This window comes from Acyrthosiphon pisum, chromosome X (genome assembly GCF_005508785.2).
Source record: "Acyrthosiphon pisum isolate AL4f chromosome X, pea_aphid_22Mar2018_4r6ur, whole genome shotgun sequence".
Classification (NCBI taxonomy): Eukaryota; Metazoa; Arthropoda; class Insecta; order Hemiptera; family Aphididae; genus Acyrthosiphon; species Acyrthosiphon pisum.
In genome coordinates this window covers 132,297,378-132,306,738 of record NC_042493.1, presented here as the reverse complement: position 1 = coordinate 132,306,738, position 9,361 = coordinate 132,297,378, and the positions used below count along the sequence as shown (strand labels likewise).

The window sequence follows — 9,361 nt, the reverse complement described above, 5'->3', positions numbered from 1 at the left end:
TTTTTATCGTGTATAGAAAATGGAAATGTAAACATTCAGTCAAAAATTTTCATGCATCCACGGTCATTTTTTTTTAAAGTTTACACCAAAAACCAAAATCGAATTTCTCGAAAACAGATTTTGCGTAAAAATTCCCGTTTTTCCTTTAATTTTTTCTTTTGTTTTTCCCGGCGCTTTTGAAAACTACTGGGAATTTTGACCTCCCCAATGCACCAACGATATTCACTTTCTGATCGAACAAGATACTGAAGTTGAAAATCGTAGCATTATTTCGACTACTTATCGTGTACACAGACACAAAAAAAATAAAAAAAACACACATCATTGTAAAATCAATACATTCAATACGTTCCACTCAGAATCTAAAACATATTTGAATACTCAAAAAAATATTCAAATACTTTTAAAATATATTTTTTCTGCTAATTTTTAGCAGTTTTGGGGTGGTTGGAAATTACTCTCGACTTTTTCGAGTTAAAAAAAAATATTTTTTTAATGAATAGAAAAATTCAAAAAAAAATATTTAGAATATGTATTTGAATTCTTTTATTTGTATACTTTACCAGATGAGTGGGTGGGGCCTTGGGGGGGATTCAAACATCCAACCCTCTGTATCTATGCTACAGATGGATACATTATTTAAATCGATTAATTGATACGTTACAAATATTACTCAAAGCACAATGATTTAATTCGTGAGAGTCTATATAGGTATTAATTGTAATTCTATTGACTCGGAACTGGTAGTGGTTACCTTTGCCGGCCACCACTCACCGTTGTTGCTTGCATTAATCCGCGATCTATGAAAGATAATCATTAAATCTTGTCCAAGAGTAGGATATTCACTACCTATCTAAATAACTATACATATTACATATTAGTATAATAGTATATTACTTCCACATGATTTTATGTATAAAATAAAATCAACGGTTAGTTGTTAAATATTTTTATAACTAATGATTAAAAATTCAAAATAAGGTTCCACGTAAGTGTTTCATATTGTAATCAAAATCTAAAAATATGTAAGCAAAGTCTTTTTATACAAATAATATTAATTCAACTTACTTATTAACAACTAACTTACTCATTATTACTACTAATAATAATATAAATTATAAATATAATATAAAATAGTCTTGGCTGACAAACACCGTCTCCGCTCAGAATCGTTTTTCGTATAAAATGATATTATATGAATAATACATTGTTAAACCCGAGTTTGACAGCACAATAGCGTACTTTTGTTTTCTCTCTCTGGCCCACGCCCAGCATAGACAAAACGCACTAACGCAGAATCATTTTTTCTACGTTTTTAAGTAATCTTAGAGTAAAATCACTCATTACAAGAAAGATAGAGAATAATATTTCTAAAAGAATGTCGTATCGATTTTATATTTTATTGTTATTTGACTTTCAAAATAAACAAAAAAATGTTGCAAGTACATTTAAATGATGTTTAAATTGTTTTGAGACTATATATTGACAAATAGATATGACATTCCCTCAAAAATATTATTCTCTATCTTTTTTGTAATGGGTGATTTTATTCTTAAGATTACTTAAAAACATAGAAAAAATGATTCGGCGTAAATGCGTTTTGTCAATGTGGCGCGGCGTGGGCCAGAGAGAAAACAAATAGTGCGCTGACATCCTCTTAACCAAGGTCTAAGAATGAAACCAAGTTTTTGACAATGACTATAAATAACACTGTGTATCAGAGTCGGTGCACGACCGGGTCTACGGAAATATAACAATTTAAAAATAGAACGCATTTATCCATAATCTAAAGACCGTTCGACAAAATCTGTAGACCAACGAATATCGATGCAGTGTGATACCGGATTTAATTTACTACTTCAGATTTCAGATAATATACTTCGGGTGGACTGTACGTCGGTGCTCACTGCTCTTAAGTCCGTGATTGAGTGATACCTACACTGCTTACGCTTTAATTTTTAAGTGAGTTATGAGCATTTTCAAATATTAATATTTTATATACCTACTGATAACTCATTCAAAAATTAAAATATCGTAAAAACCAACGAGCGAACGCAGATAATGCTGTTACCTAAAAGTTTGATATTAGGTCAATTCACTCTAATATCAAAAATGACAGCACCCTATTGTCCCTATTGAAACTAGCAAACGAAAATTTGCGTACGTGTGTAAGACGGAGATAACATAGCAAAAACTGTTTTGCGCGGAACAATTTTTCTCGCACCATATTTGTTGTAGAATTACCAAATTTTCACAACACAACAACTTTATGAATGTGTTATGTCTTACTTGGGTTTGTTCCTTCGTAGACAATCTTGAGTTGTTATCCTCTGTTAAAGAATGAGTTCGCTCTCTCGAAAGTACTACAGTACGCTATTGAAACTTATTTTTACAGGAATTGAATTTTAACGCAATGAATTAAAATGTTATTAATACTTTTATTTTTTATATAAAACGTACACACAGTAATCGAGTCTAAGACTATTTCACGACTGACTTATGTACTATGCATTATTCGATGGCGACGGACGTTGTCTTACAAAAGTGCTTACCCATCTAAATTCTACTATATTATATTACTATAAGAACAAGGGGTTCCTAACAAATGCAACAGAGTGCCCTTTTTTTTAAATAGCACCATCCGACCGATCATTTTTTATAAGCAAATGAAAAAAACAATAAAACAAAATGTTTAGTAGCAAATAACTTTTATTGTATTTATGTTATCTGAAATATGGGCACGCTGTTGCATAGATAATTTTCCACCCTATATGTTCAGAAATTTTGGAGCCACTACTACAAACACAGAAATACATAGGCGAAACTACGGGTCAGTCCAGTCAGGCCATGGCCTGACCTAATAGGTACTGACTAAACATGTGTATATATTAGGTATATATTTTAATAATTATTTTGGGCATAATACCCCGAAAAATATACCTGTAGAAAATTATTGTCGATTATACCGACGTACTTTAATATTTTAATATTATTTCTTTTATTATAAATTCATATTTTCATCATTGACCGGCGACAGCGATCGTTCACAAGGTTCTTACGTTCAACATTAGAAAACCATGAAGAGGTAATTATTAATTAGAATATTTTTTTTTATAGATAGAGGATAAGTCAAATATTTTAATTATTATTTAAAATATAATACCATATTAATTATTTTTACTACACACATAAACACATTATAATACATCCCCAAACAATTTATTTTCAAAAAATTCAAAAAATATTCTTCGTAATAATACGTTTTTTTGACAATACGCGTATACCTATTATCGTTATTGTTTAGGTATACATACGTATACACAACAGCATATTATTCAAATTATTTAATATTCTTATATTTATCAGACTCTTATTTTACTATTTTACCACAGCTAGACCTCTTGACACCGTTCAGTGTTCCATATAGTACGCAGACTTGTGTCCACATGGTAACCAATAGGCAATGGTAAACAATAGCGATCAACGTGGACGACCACGGTTATTATTTACGCAGATTTTCCAGTGTATAATATACTTATATACTATTATTACTTATTAATTAGGTATTATATGTACATTTTATAGTAGTATATGTAAGACATTGAGTATGTAAGTACAGTACCTATATTGATAATGGACGAATGTAATACGCATGAATAAAATGCGTAAAATTCCTGCATCTTTTATAATATTCGTCATTATTATCTAAAACTTTCAGAATAGTAAATAGGTACATTTTATAGTTTTTTAATTTTTCTCGAATATCATCCTAACCCTTAGTTTATGTCATGCGCACTCTACATTCATAACTTCTTTTAATAACGTGGAAAATAACACGTTACTTCATAGAAATTACTTTTGAAATAAATTTCGTTACAATTGCGTTGATTTAAATAAAATATAATGAAACTACTACAGCGTTACTGGCTACTGCAGCAATAGTAATTTCGTTACAGTAATTTGTAATTTTCGTTACGTTACTATACCCATTACTGCAACTAACAACCAAGTTCATGATCAGAACAATAGATCGTGAAATAACAAAGATATAAAAATTATAAAATATCTACCTACCTTATGAATTGTGAATTATTATATTATTTGACCAATAAAATAAAGTAGTGGTTGAAATGCAGGTGCAGCACAAGCTGCAGAGTCTGCATCCGTATAGGACCGCTTATGATTAGTTACTATAATTGCCATTTACCGCATTATTAATATATTATTACAAATACGTACATTATATTATATTACACTATGCTGTTATATCATTCAAAAAAATTATACATAGTAATAATAGAATATTTATGATAATATAAATAATATTTTGTTTTAAATTACGATAATATATTATGTGTAATTCAACTTAAGAGGTTGTCAGCGCACTATTTGTTTTCTCTCTCTGGCTCACACGCACATAGACAAAATGCATTTACACAAAATCATTTTTTCTATGTGTTTAAGTAATCTTAGAGTAAAGTCACCCATGACAAAAAAGATAGAAAATAATACTTTTGAGGTAATGACATATCGATTTGTCTAAATATTGTCTCAAAACAATTTTAACATCATTTAAATTTACATTTTTTTTATTTATTTTGAAAGTCGAATACAAAGTCAAATAATAATAAAATATAAAATCGATGTCATTCCCTCAAAAATTTTATTCTCTATCTTTTTTTTAATAGGTGACTTAATCTAAGATTACTTAAACGCATAGAAAAAATGATTTTGTTTAAATGCGTTTTGTCTATGTTGCGCGTGGGCCAGAGAGAGAAAACGAATAGTGCGCTGACATCCTCTTAAGGGGGCTGCAGCAGGTTTTGTCAAAAATCAAAACTACCTAATGTAGATTTGGCCAATCTAAACATTAATTTTGTTTGTTATAATGTTTTTAAATATATTTCAATTCCGTATTATATAATAAACCTTAAGGGGGCTGGAGGGGGCTCCAGTCAATGAAAATAAAGTGGCTTTTAGACCAATAAGCTAGACAAAACTGATGGTTGACATGATTGATGATTTGGTTTGACAGATTTTAAATTTGAATCCAACTTGGATATCACAACTGAAAAAAAAATCGCCTCGATCATTCCCTAGTACCTATATTTGTTGATCAATCATAATCCGTTTTCAAAATTAAAATCTGTCAAACCAAATTCTTCCAGTTTTGTCTAGCTTATTGCTAAAAGTAACTTTTTTTCATCTGATGCAGCCCCCTTAAATACAAAAATTTGCAAGTCATAATATTGCAGTTTAAAATTGAAATTATAATGAATGGATAATGTACTTACCTACTCACGTAGTCACGTCTCACCATCACAAATATAGCATATACAAATATTTCGAATGATCGATACGAAAAATAATACAGTTAAAAACATAGTATACAAAAATATTATACAAAATATAGGTAATAATAATGATAATTACCAAAAAACGATAATTTATTGGATGTAGGCACGAGACACCTACTTACAGTAAAAACAGCATATAAAAATATTTTGAGTGATCGATACGTCAAATAATACAGATCAAAACATAGTAGGTATTCCATTATAACTATACCTATATATTTTTTTTGAATGATATAATATAACATACGTATTTGTAATTAAATACTAATAATGTGGTAAATGGTAATTATATAGATAAACACTAATTAACGTTTAAAAAATATTTGTTCAACCATTTGCATGTGGTTGTGAGTAATATTGTGGTCTGGGGATTTCTTTTCCTAGGGTTGGAGATTTTTTTCCGGGATTCGGCTATATACAGTGGTCTGATCTCTATATTTTAGTTTTTAAACAAATTAATGCGGTGTTTTATGTGAATTAAAATTTAACACAACCATTACAGTAACCCGACAGTCGACACCTACTAAGCGATACCCACTTCCTAGTTTATTTATTATATATTTTTTTGTCCGTCATTAGTTATCAGTTATAACCTTTTGGAGCAGAAAAAAATGCATTTCAAAAAATCGTAATTTTCGTATTTTTTTAATTTTATTTTATAAAAAATGTTAGGCTTGGTCATAAAACTAGAACATTTAATAGGTACAATATTCATTAAAAGTCATAAACTCATAGCTTGTTCTTTCTGTAGTTAACAATTATTGTAAATACTAAGTACCTACAATCTACATATTTCTTTAATTGTTTGAAGTTCAAATTTTGACGGAATTAAATATATAAAAATATCGGTTTTAAGCTATTTCATGAGTAGTATTTCATATTTTCATTAGTAATTCAAAAAGTACTATTCTGGGGAATTAAAAATTTTCTACCCTATGTATATTATTATTTAATATTTACTACCTATTTACAATGAAATGTTAATAATATTTAGATTTTTTTAAGCTATATCGGCATACTATATTATCCTATTGTACTCGAGCATTGCGGCTTGCGGGTGCCTCCGTATACGTAAATATTATAATGTCGGTTATAAATAATTATAATATTACTTTGTACTTAAATAATTTAAAATTATTTTATTTCGTTTAGTTGAATAGTAATAAAATGTATTATAGACGGTCACGTACTCACGTCATCCAAAATGATAACGTTTTTATAGCGTGCATTGTCACGAACACACGCCACATAGGCCATCATATTATTATTGAAAGCAGTGTTTACTATTTTATATTTTTTTACAGAAATCCCGGATGTCAGGCAGTTCGTTGCGAATTTAATATAAACCATCGTTGTTTATTTATAATATTATTTCTATTTGCGTACAGACGAGACGTCGCACCACGGCAACATGTTTCCCCGCCTTAAATATAAATTTGACCGGCAATACCGAAACCACGTCCGGTCGCCACTCGTCGCGTCGCAGACAGCAGAAACGTTGTTCAGCCTTGAGCCTTCAGCAGTTAGTCGGCGGTACCGGTCGTTCATTCGGTCGTCGACGTTCGACGTTCAAGGCTAACGGTTCGACCTACGACTTACGAGATACAAGTAACAAGACACGGGTGTCCTCGTCTACTACGAAGTACTCCAGAGTCCAGATTTGTATTGTAATACACGTAGGTAAGTACGTGGAATTTTATCGTTAGTTATTGTAATATAGTTGGTATTAAGACAATATATTTTATAGTATAAAGATTATTCGCTGAAAAACAAACACTATAATATAATATTACGTATTTTTAATGACGAACGAAGGTTCGAACACTTTTGTTTATGCATTTACATCATTTCAAATATTACGTTTACTATTAGAACTTGGTAGGTACCGCGAATAATAATACAATCATTTCGAGAATAATGTACCTATAATCTGCGTTACAGTTCGTGAACTAATCGTATATCTATAATTATTATAAGATTTATAAATATTTTACTATAGTTAAATTAGGTACTCTGCTAATCATTAATTGTTTTCTATTCAATATTTTTGAAATTGATTTTAGAATATGATTACTATATTATTATACTTGCAGTAGAAACTCGATTAACCGTCACACTCTGCAGACTTGGGTAGTATTCTGAGTACAGTATTCTGAATATTTTTTTGAACGTCCATAACTATAACTTAATCCACGTTTGCCTATTACCTTGATTATATCCATCAATCGTCCCAAAACAGCTCTTTTTCGTTCAACTTCAAACCGCTTTCCACTGTTAAACCGGGATACAATATCTGAAGCATTAGAATACATTAAAAATGCTTCAAAACTATTCTGATGGCTTAATGAACGTTCATGTTCCTTGATTTTAGCAGAAGGATTGTTATTAGATTCGGTCTTACATCCAATGATAAATCGATTCTCTTCATTTCCAAATGCCAAATAGAAAGTATATAAAAAAGACTTGCAGGAGTAGCTTAACCACTGCCGTATAAAAGTCACATTATTTACATTTCTAAAATACATTTTCAGTGGATTAAAAGTTACACTATCATACGATTGATTAGAGTGAAACTTGAAAAATTCATACAATTACTTTTTTCCTGGTGTCTTGAAGTACTCCAAATTTATTTTGTAGTCACAAAAAGGAAAATCAATTTTAATATCATTTGAAACACCTAGTGGGTACTATAATTCTTATTACATTTTAGATCTAAATTTAATAGAAAATATTAACTAAACAAAAAAATTTAAGTACCAATTATAATTAAGTTTTGGAGCATTAACAACTAGTGGTTACCTAAATGTTTATAAATGGTTATTATAAATCTATAATTTTTGTGAAAAATAATCTAAGTAGTAAACTATCATTTAGTTATAATGTTGAGCAATTATTGATTTTAAACATTTAAAATAATTTACATTTATATAATATATTTAATTTTGCGTAATTAAGCTCCAATTTATCATCAAATATTAAATTTTTTTTTTACTATACCGATGAATTATCAATCATTGATGAGTCAGTTAGTATACATTCCATTTCTTCTACAATTGGTATCAGCAAATTCTCTGGTGTAGATTCCTAAATAAATTAATAATAAGTAACTTAATATATTTACACAAAAAACTGGAATTAAATATTTTTATACAGACCATGAACAAATGGTTTTCTGGTGGATTTTTAGACGTTAATGATAATTTTGAATTGGGTGAAGTTAAGTCATAGAAAATGTTTGAAAAAAGTTTAAAGTTAATAGTTACCCTAATTTTTTTTTAAACCCATTTAAGTTAAAAGTTATATGGAAACTTACAATTAACTTATTAACTTAATTGTTATTATAAGGTTATTATTTTTTTTTTTTTAAATATATAAATAGCCACTTACATTTTAACTTAACTTTAACTTTTTAGCTAGAGGCTTGCCAACAAGTATTTCCCTGTCTTAACATAGGTATGCAGAGCGAACTACGTGGGCGTGTGATTGTATATTTTTCAGAATATTTATATTGCTCATAAAATTATTTAGAATTATTAAAAAAATAAACTTGACACCCTAGATCAGAGGTATCAAGCTTTTTCATCCCGTGGCTTCTTTGTGTGTTCAGAATATTTTTGCGGTTCCCAAATTATTATGAACAAATTAAAACTATACGGATACAATATTAATATAGGTAGTCAATATCGGTGGTAATAACAGTGACTTTAGTACTAGAAATGAGACTTCAAATAGTCCGTTAATGTGTTTCATTATTGTCTAGTACTAGTACTCTAGAAGACATTTGGACTATAGACGAAACTAGGGAAATTTAGGGATTGACCTACATTAATTTTGGTTTCCGGAGCTTTGACGCGGCTTCCATTGACAACTCGCGCGACCCCTGGGAGCTGTGACGCACAGTTTGAATACCGCTGTCCTAGATAATATTCATACCTTAGATTAAAATCGATTATTATCGTAAATTTATAGAAAACAGTATAAAAATTTGCATAATTTATATGGTT

General features: G+C 29.5%; 1 protein-coding gene across 1 annotated transcript in view; it reads left to right on the top strand.

The window, feature by feature from the left end:
- The first annotated feature begins 6,844 nt into the window (after window positions 1-6,844).
- LOC100572675 (DNA (cytosine-5)-methyltransferase 3C-like) overlaps window positions 6,845-9,361 on the top strand; it is an 8,291-nt gene continuing 5,774 nt past the window's right edge. Inside the window, exon 1 of the mRNA XM_016807077.2 lies at window positions 6,845-7,037. The gene's annotated coding sequence lies outside the window, so the exon portion shown is untranslated. The remainder of the gene's footprint in view (window positions 7,038-9,361) is intronic.